Source organism: Mytilus californianus, unplaced genomic scaffold (genome assembly GCF_021869535.1).
Source record: "Mytilus californianus isolate M0D057914Y unplaced genomic scaffold, xbMytCali1.0.p SCAF_6, whole genome shotgun sequence".
Taxonomy (NCBI): Eukaryota; Metazoa; Mollusca; class Bivalvia; order Mytilida; family Mytilidae; genus Mytilus; species Mytilus californianus.
The window spans coordinates 921,984-936,246 of NW_026262712.1; positions in this window are offsets into that span (position 1 = coordinate 921,984).

Below are 14,263 nucleotides of genomic sequence, written 5' to 3' on the forward strand. Positions count from 1 at the left end.
ACCAACATAATAAGCGCTGTAGAAAAGAATGAATATGTGATATCATGATGTTTGATCATGAACAAGTCGTTACTATCGTTAAATCTCAATGATCATTGCCAAATATTACATGCGCGTTCTGTACAAATGTAAATAAACATTTAGATCGTATTCTACTTTTAACATTTGACACTTTATTTGTTGAATAACGATTTTGACAAAAAGGTCCGTTTTAAGGCTAACCATACCAAAAAAAAAAAAGGAAAACAAATTCGGATCAAAGAAATGTATCAATCGATGAGAAATTAAATGTTGGTTTCCTTTTTACAAACTTAATTACTGCAATGCAAAGACAATGTCACTCATTTCTATGATGAATTTGTATTCGGTTCATTTCTATGATGAATTTGTATTCCGTTCATTTCTTTTTCTTAATTTTCAGGATATCTCATGTATCTTATCTGAGTATTTGAAATTGATGTCCCATTGTCTTTATGACGTCCGTAGATGATATATGGAGTAAATTCACATTACTATTAATATATTTCAATAAAAGTTTTGTCGTATTTACACATTCTATTTATTAATAAGTTCACTACATTTCAAATCGCTGGTACATTTACTTAGCACTTAACCTTCTATTTAGTTATCGGATTTTGTTATAAACTTTTCATATTATAATTTGTATAAATAACAATTATATTAAAAGTAGAATACTGTTTTTGGGGTTTTTCTGGTCTCGTTGAGTATGTTCAACTGATATAAGAGCTGTTGATAATTGCCTCGTTTTGACTAAACTTTCTCTTCCTGCTCTTCACATATGATGGCTATCAAACGAAAGGCGTTTAAATGTATTTGAACAGCAATACGTAGATGAAATAGCAGTAAAAGGTAAATTAATTCGCTTTGGTCTTTAACACTCTCGTTCAGAGATACTATACTAACTTAATCACACTATCACAATTTTTTTTTTTATTTTTGAACAAAATGGCTGGTATATTTTCGCGTTTCCTGATAACCATGTATTTTTATTTTGCTTGTTTGTCGATAGGTATTAAGAATAACTGGTAGGTTTTATTTTAAATTATATTAAATATGTTGATGAACTTTTTTATTACCATCAATTTGAATTTGCATATTTCCGTTCTTAATTGATATTTGTGTTTAATTTACAGTTGAAAGAGAAATAAATGAACACTACGTGGCGCTGTAGTTCAAATTTAATTTGTCATAGTTAATACTTCCTGTCCATGATTATGATGAGGTTAAAACAAAGCAATAAGTATTGTTGTGTAATAGCATGTCTGGATTATTTAGGTTATTAATATCTAAAAACATTGAAAGGCCTATAGATAAATGTTTTAGTCCATGGTATCATATAGATTAATACATTTTTGCTATCTTGGTTATGATATGATTTTTATATGTACTACGTATATAAAGCTTGGTATAACTTGTTAATGGATAATTAAATTCAGAATTTATTGATTCAGAAAAAAAATGTCAATTAAAAAGAGTAAAACCATAGAGAACTGACTTTGTGAAACCGAGGCTATAAAATCTACACCTAAAAGCAGTGAAAGTATGTTGACTTGTAGATGTATTTACTGTTTGCATTATTTTGTGTTGAATGACACTGTTGCAATGACGCTTGTGTTACCACAATAATCGTCTATGAAAAGACACAAGATGGGTGTAGAGGTTTTGTTTTGAATTACACTGTTGCAATGACGCTTGTATTACCACAATAATCGTCTATGAAAAGACACATGATGGGTGTAGAGGTTTTGTTTTGAATTACACTGTTGCATTGACGCTTATTTACCACAATAATCGTCTATGAAAAGACACAAGATGGGTGTAGAGGTTTTGTTTTGAATTACACTGTTGCATTGACGCTTATGTTACCACAATAATCGTCTATGAAAAGACACAAGATGGGTGTAGAGGTTTTGTTTTGAATTACACTGTTGCATTGACGCTTATGTTACCACAATAATCGTCTATGAAAAGACACAAGATGGGTGTAGAGGTTTTGTTTTGAATTACACTGTTGCATTGACGCTTATGTTACCACAATAATCGTCTATGAAAAGACACAAGATGGGTGTAGAGGTTTTGTTTTGAATTACACTGTTGCAATGACGCTTGTGTTACCACAATAATCGTCTATGAAAAGACACAAGATGGGTGTAGAGGTTTTGTTTTGAATTACACTGTTGCAATGACGCTTGTATTACCACAATAATCGTCTATGAAAAGACACATGATGGGTGTAGAGGTTTTGTTTTGAATTACACTGTTGCATTGACGCTTATTTACCACAATAATCGTCTATGAAAAGACACAAAATGGGTGTAGAGGTTTTGTTTTGAATTACACTGTTGCATTGACGCTTATGTTACCACAATAATCGTCTATGAAAAGACACAAGATGGGTGTAGAGGTTTTGTTTTGAATTACACTGTTGCATGGCCGCTTATGTTACCACAATAATCGTCTATGAAAAGACACAAGATGGGTGTAGAGGTTTTGTTTTGAATTACACTGTTGCATTGACGCTTATGTTACCACAATAATCGTCTATGAAAAGACACAAGATGGGTGTAGAGGTTTTGTTTTGAATTACACTGTTGCAATGACGCTTGTGTTACCACAATAATCGTCTATGAAAAGACACAAGATGGGTGTAGAGGTTTTGTTTTGAATTACACTGTTGCAATGACGCTTGTATTACCACAATAATCGTCTATGAAAAGACACATGATGGGTGTAGAGGTTTTGTTTTGAATTACACTGTTGCATTGACGCTTATTTACCACAATAATCGTCTATGAAAAGACACAAGATGGGTGTAGAGGTTTTGTTTTGAATTACACTGTTGCATTGACGCTTATGTTACCACAATAATCGTCTATGAAAAGACACAAGATGGGTGTAGAGGTTTTGTTTTGAATTACACTGTTGCATTGACGCTTATGTTACCACAATAATCGTCTATGAAAAGACACAAGATGGGTGTAGAGGTTTTGTTTTGAATTACACTGTTGCATTGACGCTTATGTTACCACAATAATCGTCTATGAAAAGACACAAGATGGGTGTAGAGGTTTTGTTTTGAATTACACTGTTGCATTGACGCTTATGTTACCACAATAATCGTCTATGAAAAGACACAAGATGGGTGTAGAGGTTTTGTTTTGAATTACACTGTTGCATTGACGCTTATGTTACCACAATAATCGTCTATGAAAAGACACAAGATGGGTGTAGAGGTTTTGTTTTGAATTACACTGTTGCATTGACGCTTGTGTTACCACAATAATCGTCTATGAAAAGACACAAGATGGGTGTAGAGGTTTTGTTTTGAATTACACTGTTGCATTGACGCTTATGTTACCACAATAATCGTCTATGAAAAGACACAAGATGGGTGTAGAGGTTTTGTTTTGAATTACACTGTTGCATTGACGCTTGTGTTACCACAATAATCGTCTATGAAAAGACACAAGCTGGGTGTAGAGGTTTTGTTTTGAATTACACTGTTGCATTGACGCTTGTGTTACCACAATAATCGTCTATGAAAAGACACAAGATGGGTGTAGAGGTTTTGTTTTGAATTACACTGTTGCATTGACGCTTATGTTACCACAATAATCGTCTATGAAAAGACACTAGATGGGTGTAGAGGTTTTGTTTTGAATTACACTGTTGCATTGACGCTTGTGTTACCACAATAATCGTCTATGAAAAGACACAAGATGGGTGTAGAGGTTTTGTTTTGAATTACACTGTTGCATTGACGCTTATGTTACCACAATAATCGTCTATGAAAAGACACAAGATGGGTGTAGAGGTTTTGTTTTGAATTACACTGTTGCATTGACGCTTATGTTACCACAATAATCGTCTATGAAAAGACACAAGATGGGTGTAGAGGTTTTGTTTTGAATTACACTGTTGCATTGACGCCTATGTTACCACAATAATCGTCTATGAAAAGACACAAGATGGGTGTAGAGGTTTTGTTTTGAATTACACTGTTGCATTGACGCTTGTGTTACCACAATAATCGTCTATGAAAAGACACAAGATGGGTGTAGAGGTTTTGTTTTGAATTACACTGTTGCATTGACGCTCATGTTACCACAATAATCGTCTATGAAAAGACACAAGATGGGTGTAGAGGTTTTGTTTTGAATTACACTGTTGCATTGACGCTTATGTTACCACAATAATCGTCTATGAAAAGACACAAGATGGGTGTAGAGGTTTTGTTTTGAATTACACTGTTGCATTGACGCTTATGTTACCACAATAATCGTCTATGAAAAGACACAAGATGAGTGTAGAGGTTTCGTTTTGAATTACACTGTTGCATTGACGCTTATGTTACCACAATAATCGTCTATGAAAAGACACAAGATGGGTGTAGAGGTTTTGTTTTGAATTACACTGTTGCATTGACGCTTATATTACCACAATAATCGTCTATGAAAAGACACAAGATGGGTGTAGAGGTTTTGTTTTGAATTACACTGTTGCATTGACGCTTATGTTACCACAATAATCGTCTATGAAAAGACACAAGATGGGTGTAGAGGTTTTGTTTTGAATTACACTGTTGCATTGACGCTTATGTTACCACAATAATCGTCTATGCAAAGACACAAGATGGGTGTAGAGGTTTTGTTTTCATAAAATTTGATATTAAGCATTTTGAATTGGTTAATTTACAGACAACACAAATACACTTTTAATTCAATACAAATAAAGCGTGTACTATATATATTTTCGTGTAAAAAACGTGTATTTCTAAACTTCATCAGTATACTGGATTTTTAATTACGGTGGCGTAGCCTAGGCCGAATAAAGGATTTATAGAAGTCACCTGTTCGTGCCGATCAAACCAAATGAGTTTGTTTTTACTCATTACTAATACATCAGTATTTATTATAGTTTCAAATAAATAGAAATTGATAGCGAAAAGTACACAGATTTAAAAGTGATATATTTGAAAGTAAAGGGGCTCTCATAATCAGGATAATATCATGAATAGCTTGTTACAGTAATGCAATTCAAAATATGCTTGCTTTCATTGAAATGGATGTCGACCGACTGCATATTTTGTCTGACTCCATGTCGTCAGACAACTAATAATTGAAAACAAGTATTAACAAAAATTTACAGGAGGCGAAGGAGTGTATCTATCCTTCTACGCTCCAAGTAACCTCCTATGTTCAGAACCGAAAAGCATGGCACATTCATCAGCAAAACTAATCTATAATGTACAAGGGAAAAGAGACAAAGGAGACACATGGGAGCTATTCAGTGTAATTATTCAGTATCTCGCCAAAAACATTAAAGTAAATTTTATTCTTCTCCAGTAGAATTGAACACGTGATTAGAAAATGTGGTCAAAGAACTGTGAATTTGATTGTATGAACGTTACATTTGGGTGAAAAAATGGATATAAAAACTTTTTAATGCGCCCCCCCCCCCAAAAAAAAAAATTGGTTAGCCACTTACAGTCTGTTTGACGGCCGAGTTATCTTTAATATTATCCGAGTTGTGTCTTGATATATTGGTGGATCTGTCTATTTGTTGGTATGTATTAAATTCGTCTGTAATTCACATATTGTCAGATATTTGGTGTCAGTTTGTTGGTATTTGGTTTGGTCTTTTGTACCTTTTAATAATTCAATTCAATGACTTAATTATTTAGCTATCATTGAAGACGTCAAACATATTGTGTAAAACGTGTTAAACATTTTCACAATACATCAGTCATTAGCGTTTACAGTGAATGCAGAATTAAAACTGTAGTTTAAACTTCTCCTTACTAGAGGCCTACCATGAACTAATCAATATAACATGTACATATCAGTTCTCAAGAAAAGGGAACTAAACATCATAAAAAGTTTCCATTTGCAAATGAACATGTCCATATGCTCACATCTTGAAAATCATTTTCCGTTAAGAGAATAAAAGAAATCCCACAATATAGCTATTATGTATTTCATAACGAATACTGTAAATTCAGAAATTATTGCGATGTTTTTATTATTGCGAAAAATGCGACAGGGTTATAATCGCAATAATTAAAACTCGCATTTTGAAATTTGTTATATGAATCCAAACAGGATTTTTCTGAATATCGCAAAAATTAAAATCGCATTTTAGTCTAAAATGACAAAATCGCAATAATAAATGCACGCAATAATTTCTGAATTTACAATACCATCAATGTGTTTTTCCTACTAATATGTTGATAAGCCATTCTATAAATCTCAAGATTTCTTTGAGATGAAAATTGTATATCATTACCAAGATGTTGATAAAGTAACACACAAGGCTTTTTTGAAATGATCATTAACTTGTATACTCTTACCAACTTGTTGATATGCCAACCTGCAAAAGTCTTAGAAGAAAACATGTTGTACTCTTACAAACATTGTTGATAAGGTAAACCATCAATTGTTTTTTGAGATAAACATTTTATTTTCTTACAAACACATTTTTTATTCTAGAACCCGAAGCTTTTTCGTATAAGGACAAAATCTTAAATGAATTTTCTATAGATTTTTCGTTCTTATTAAATACCTGGGTGTCATCTGCAAACATACATAATTTAGTTTCTATAAAGCTCCCTCTCTCTCCTGGTAATTTTAATCCTTCTTTTTCAATGTTAACCCTAATCGCACACGCCATGGTTTCAGCCTGTATGATATACAAAAGAGGCGCTATTGGACATTCTTGCCTAACTGAGCGAGTAATAAAAAAGTATCGTGATACAAATCCATTGGTTTTCCCCCCCACATTCAAATGTCTCCAGTACAAAATCTATCCATTCCCATTTAACCCTATCAAACGCTTTTAGTTGATCCAAAAATAAAATAATTCATTCTTCATCTTCGTTGTCAATATATTCTATAATGTCCTGAATCATTCGGTTAGCCCCACTTATATTTCTACCTTTAACAAACCCTTTCTGATCTGTATGAATAATTTTAGATAATACTATCTTTAGTCTTTCAGATAAAATCTTTGCAATAATTTTTTAATCAAAATTTAGTAAAGTAAATGGTCTCAAATTTTTATATTTTTCCTTTCTCCTCCTTTATGTAGTAAGGCTAAGACCCTCTTATATGGAACGCCACAGCTGTCTTATGTGGAACTCTGATATTACGTTATGTTGTTTTATTATTACTTGATGATAGTTTGTCGTTACATAATAAGGTTTGGACATTACGTAATGATGTTTTGATATAACTCAATATGGAATAGTCATTACTTAATGGTATTTCGATATTACACGATATGGTTTCGTATTGACTTGATATAGTTTTGTTATTACTTAATATGGTTTTGTCATTACTCGCTGTGGTTTCACCATTATTTAATGTGGTTGCCAATTCTTTATATGGCTTTAACATTACGTAATGATGTTTCAAAATTTGTCGATTTTACACTACACGATGTGTTTGTTTCAGTATTTGATGTGGTCTTGTCATTCTTTGATGTGGTTATCACATTACTTGATGAGGTAAAACCACGTGACGATTTCGAAAAAAATATGTTCTATTTTTAAATCGATTATCATATGTCGTTTGTTTAATGTGATTTGGATGAGTATCGCTATCCATTGAGTTAAAGTTCAAATTAAAGTTTGAGTTGTTGTTCAGAGTTATTTGGTATGAAAAAGGGGAACGGCAGACCAAAAATAAGAAAAAAGTACTAAAATATTAACAGTATTTCGGACATAAGGGGGATATCCCCAAACCACTTCGTCCTGCCGTTTTTTTCCTTAGTTCTCAAATTGAAGCAGTATTATAATAAATTTGTAAAAGATTCCACGGAACCCTGTGTCTCGCCTGATATTACTGCTGTCAGTGTAAAAGCGTAATGTTGACTTAACATTTATCGGTACATTTATCGGTAAAAACAAAATTAAAAAAAAATGTTTTTCTGTAGATGCTTTATCTTAATAACGAAGAATAACTCCTATACAAGTTTTATAACAATTCATGGAGGTTAACACATTCATCATGTCAAAACAGTTTAATTCGGTAATATTTAATGCAAAAAAAACTTTATATAAAAATAAGAAAATGTGGTATGATTGCCAATGAGACAACTCTCAACCACATACCAAATGACGTAGAAGTTAACAACTATATGTGACTGTATGGTCTTCAACAATGAGCAAAACCCATACCACATAGTAAGCTAAGGTCCCGAAATGAAAAATGTAAAAGCAATTCAAACGAGAAACCTAACGATCTAAATGATGAAGACGCCAACGCCACTACCGACGACGGAATATAGGTTTGCTGTGTCTCACTGCCGCTACATTAATGTCGCAGGCTCGACACAAATCAAAAGACTTGTACTTTATTGTCAACAAATGAGACACTTTAAATCAACTCACACTAAAGTTACAGGGAAATGGGGGGATCGGATTAAGCGACAAAGCATCAGTTCTATAAAATAAGAATTCTCCGATTTTTTTTAACGTGTATGATCATTGGAACATATACGAATATCAATCTTTTATTTTTATAAATTGAATTCTCTGATATACCTCGCACTAATTGAAAAAACAAACTTTTTGGAATATCTGTTTCACAGGTGACGATGGATATGTTCCAGTTGTCGTAAGCACAATCCCGTCATCTTTTCCTGGAATGTAAACTACTAAAATAAAACCAAATCACTGGGTTTGTACTTTCACGAATAACACGACGGATGCCACATGTTCAGCAGAATCTGCTTACCCTTCCGGAGCACCCGAGATCACCCCCACCCCCAGATGGATTTATATTACCAGTCATACCGATCTATTGAGTTAAGCCAATTGAAACGGTTTTTTACATTTTTTTCTAATGTTGTGCTGTTACACTATTGTCCAAGGTTAGGTTAGGGTTTAGCGCTCACATACATGTTAAACTCCGTCACGTTCACTTTCTTTATGTGCCTGCCCCAAGTCAGGAGCTTGTAGTGCAATGGTTGTCGTTGTTTCGTGTGTGTCATATTTGTTTTTCGTAGATTGTTTAGTTATAAATTAGACCGTCAGTTTTCTCGTTTGAATTGTTTCACATTTTCACGTGGTGGCCTTTTGTAGCCGACTGTACAGTGTGTTTAAACCTGTACGGTTGCATATGATTGCTTACATCCACTGCATTTACACTCTGGTGGATAGTTGTCTCATTGGCAATCACACCACATCTAACTTTATTTCAATTTCAATGTTGTGTTTTGTATACTGTGACATTGTTTATCTTTTGTACGCCTACCCCTAAGCCCTCTTTTCGGAAGCCCGAGCAAAAGCCTTTGATCCGCGATAGACAATTTAAATACGAACTCATATTAGATATTCGAATCTAACTCGAACTCTACCTGAAAAGGTGAATCAAATTCAAAGTTGAAGTCGAATTGTAACTCGAACTCTACCTTTAAATGTGACTCAAACTCGAAGTTCAACTCGAAACTCACTGCTAACTAGAATTTGAATTCTAATAATGGTTTGAATTCTAACTCGAAATCGAAGACCAACTCAAAGTTTAACTCGAACAGTAACCCGAACTTTAATTTTAATTCTAACTCGATGGATGGCCACTCATCCAAGGCACATAAAACATGGAAATCTATTTAAAAATATAACTAGTTTTTTTTCCGAATTGGTCACGTGGTTTTACCTCATCAAGTAATGTGATAACCACATCAAAACATCAAATACTGAAACAAACACATCATGTAGTGTAAAATCGTCAAATTTTTAAACATCATTACGTAATGTTAAAGCCATATAAAGAATTGGCAAATCATCATTACGAAATAACAAAACCACATCATGTAATGAAACAACTACATTACGTTTAGTCACATACACATCAAGTAATGTTAAAACCACATTGCCTAATGACACAACCACATTAAATAATGGTGAAACCACATCGAGTAATAACAAAACATTATTAAGTAATGACAAAACTATATCAAGTCAATACGAAACCATATCGTGTAATATCGAAATATCATTAAGTAATGACTATTCCATATTGAGTTATATCAAAACATCATTACGTAATGTCAAAACCATATTTTGTAAAGACAAAATATCATCAAGTAATAATAAAACAACATAACGTAACATCAGAGTTCCACATAAGACAGCTGTGGCGTTCCATACTCCTATGTTGAGAATTACTCAATATGGTATCATTAAAAATTTCTTGAAGTAAACTAAAGAAATCGTCTTTTATTATGTCCCACTATAAAATATAAAAATTCTGATATTATACCATCTTCGCCAGGTGATTTGTTCTGTTTAAGTAATTTAAGTACCTTTTTCTACTTCGCGGATATGTATATCTCTATCTAACATTTCTTTGCCTTCTTTACTTGCCTTGTTTATTATGAACTGACAAAGTTTTTCGTCCGCTGTTTTGTCCCAGCCTTCCATGGCAAAAAGTTTAGTATAAAATTTTACTTGTTCATTCAAGATAGAATCAATGTCACATTTCTACTCACCGTTTCCTGTTTTTACGCGTTGCCATAATTTGTTCTGCCATTTTTCTTTTCCAAATTAAAAAAGTATTTGTTCGACTTTTCCCCATCTTCATTCTATCTATTTCTAAAATTTTGGCATATGATTTATTTGATTCATTCGATTGAAGATTTATTTTTTCAAGCGGTTTTTCTAAAGCTATGATATATTTTTGCTTTGATAAACGGTTAAGTTTTTGACTAATTTATATAGTCAAATATTTAATCTTTGCTTTTGTTACATCCCACCACTCTTGAATGCTATTAAGTCGATTTTTACATGTTACCCAATTTTCCCAAAACGTTTTAAATGCATTTGAAAATTCATATGTCTTAATTGTATTTAGATTCATGATCCACATTCCCGGTCCTCTTTCAATATCATCTAATTTTATTTTTGAAGTAACTATTCTATGATCCCTGAAACATTTTGTAAAAGGAAATATGAATATACGCGTATTTGAAATTTTGCAGCTTAGATATTTCGTACAAAAAATATAATCTATTTGTGATTTTGAATTACTTCTTTGAAAACTATACAGTCTATTTGTTGGAAAATTAGATCTCCATATATCATCTAAATCAAATTTCAATCAAAGACTTTTTACTCCCTTTAAACCTCTATCATCATTTTGATACGAAGGGGCATAGTTTTCTGTCTAACGCACAATTGAAATCTACTAAGAAGATATTATAATGATCTGTGCTATCATCTGCATACAAGTCATTTAAGGTTTTCAGGTTTTCAAAAAAATGTTTCATTTCTTAACCAATATTTGGGGTGTACAAATTAATTATATGGTACACAGCAATGCTAGTTTTAATTCCACCAATTTGCATTCTACCGTTATTATCAATCATTGAGATATCGAAATTATGCGTAAAATCTGTTTTTAATAGAATTCCCACACCTCTCGAATCGTTTGTACCACAATTCCAGAAACTTTCACCACCCCCATTTTCTTTCCATTCCCTTTTCCCAAGCCCAGTTTGGTCCTTTGTACAATGCGTTTCTTGTAAACAAACAATATCTGAATTTTGTGAAACAATCCAGTTAAATACTAATGCAAGTTTTTTTTTTAATTTTTCTTAATCCCTTCATGTGTTTTGATGCTATATTTAAACTCCTTTTATTAATTATAAAAGATGTTTTTGTTTACTTCTGATGTAACGTTTAGTGACACGTGATGATTTTTACTATTGTTCCCAAACAATAGACGTGGGTACAAATGTAACTGTTAAATTCATGAAAAGTAATTACATCTACGTAATCTTTAACACATACAATATATACCCTATATTTGACATACAAGGTGTTTACATTACTGTATTTGATCAAACATAACAGTCTATCTAAAACATAGACTAATTTGACTTTATACTCAACATTCATGTTCATTATATCTTTCCTGGAATAGATTTTTTTATACACATAATATATGAAATCAAAACCGCAGTCTACAACCAATAAAAAAATATATACAAATATGATGTACGAAAGAAGTAGACATATTTATAAAATTCAAAATCTGCATGCAATTTTTTTTTATGTTTTTTTTTTGTTTTTGCTAATTAAAATAAAGTTTGATTTTGAAATATTTTGAGTTAAGCTTTGTTATGTTCAGTATTGGACCGCTTGCTCATTCTATCATCGGAGGTAGGTGTTGTTGTTCCGTCGCTTCTCTTACGTTTAGGGTCCGTCGGTGTGTGTACCTGAACGAAATGTGACGCCTGTAAATGACACGGAAACCAAGCGTAAAAATCATACTATATCCTAGCGTCATTGCATTATATAGGGAATGTATGTCCAGGCGTCAACCAGGCGTAAACCAGGGGGAAACCAAGCGTAACTGAGGCGGAAACCAGGCATAAAATTAGGCGTAATATTTAAATGAGTACGCCTCGTCCACAAAAAAACAGTCGTAATATGCAAATGAGTACACCTGGTCAATAAATAAACCAGGCGTAATATCCTTATGCACGCGGAAACCCAGTTGAAATAGAACAAAAGAATCGAAGCTCTTTGTTAGAGAAGGCGATAAATGCTTACTGTAATGTTTGCTATAGTAACAAAATTTTTAAAAGTTAATAGAAACAACTAAAATGACAGTTTTCGACTAAATTAAGAAGTATTTTATCATAAAAACACCATTTGCAAAAGTTTTCAATTTATCTATTACATAATTAAGCAGAACAATTAGATATCAAGTCGACGACATGGGTGTCTATTCAGTAGGATCTAAAAAAATGCATAACCTCCGATTCTTAAAAAAAATTATCACGGACGTAGAACATATCAATCTATTTGTTCCTTAATTTTCGTTTCAGCCCTTCCATTATGTGACTCATGAAAAAATTCCAAAAAATGGGTAACACTTGCATCAAAAAGAGAAGATTGTGTGCACTTTTTTATGTTAGGGCGTGATTGAGTTGAATATTTTGTCTTGAAAACGTATAAAGCAAGAGAATTTGATAAATCATCCCGCTTCAGATTCTATAATTTTTATATATCAAGGCTACAGGTTGACTTTATAACATCAAAAATTCACAGTACTAAAAAATGCAATATATATGTCAAGCGAAATACCTTTCTGATGAATCACAAAAACAGAGTAGGTGTGTTCGAATAGCAAATTTTTACTAAAAGTACTTGACGACAGACTTTTAAGTGGATCTTAAAAATGCATATCTTCGAAAAAACTTCATTTTTTGTGTGTGATAATTAGGGTTTATAGTCTTCAACCACTGAAATTTTTTAGTCTGCCCTTCCACGAAATATTTAATTAGATTTTTTTTTAAATGTTTATGAATTTTCGAAAATTCCACCTGACAACCGATCAGATAATAGTTTTAGTTGACTGCATGCCGACAAGTACATTAACTGATGCTCATTAGCTAGTAGATACATTAATCTTTTAAAATGCAACTGGCATATAAGGATCGTAATGGTGCTATGCGGATAAATTTATCGGTTTTCAAGAGCTAAATTTGCAGCGCGTCATCCCTACAATGGCTTCCGTTTTTACGATTGTAAAATGAACTGGCGTAATGGGGAGATAATTTTGACGAAGTAGAATCCTGACTGTATGTAATATTACACTTAATGTAAATCAGTGTTTTATCCTAGCTAGCTGTGTACTTTGTGTAATTGATACAAACAATGCGTTTACTTTTCTACATTGGCTAGAGGTATAGGGGGAGGGTTGAGATCTCATAAACATGTTTAACCCCGCCGCATTTTTGCGCCTGTCCCAAGTCAGGAGCCTCTAGCCTTTGTCAGTCTTGTATTATTTTTAATTTTAGTTTCTTGTGTACAATTTGGAGTTTAGTATGGCGTTCATTATCACTGAACTAGTATATATATTTGTTTAGGGGCCAGCTGAAGGACGCCTCCGGGTGCGGGAATTTCTCGCTGCATTGAAGACCTGTTGGTGACCTTCTGCTGTTGTCTGTTCTATGGTCGGGTTGTTGTCTCTTTGACACATTCCCCATTTCCATTCTCAATTTTACTGTTGCTTACAATTTCTCATTGTTTGATATAAAACTTGAAAAATTAACCATTGAAGAAGCTATACAAATAAAACATTTTAGGCAGACAATGGCTCAACTAAGTTTAAGAATAAATGAGAATTATGACAATTAATTTTCTAAAAATTCATGTCATTTGGAAAAAAATCAGTAATAATACTGCAATTTAACTTGTGAAAGATTTGAATGTTTTTATCCTTTGTAAGTG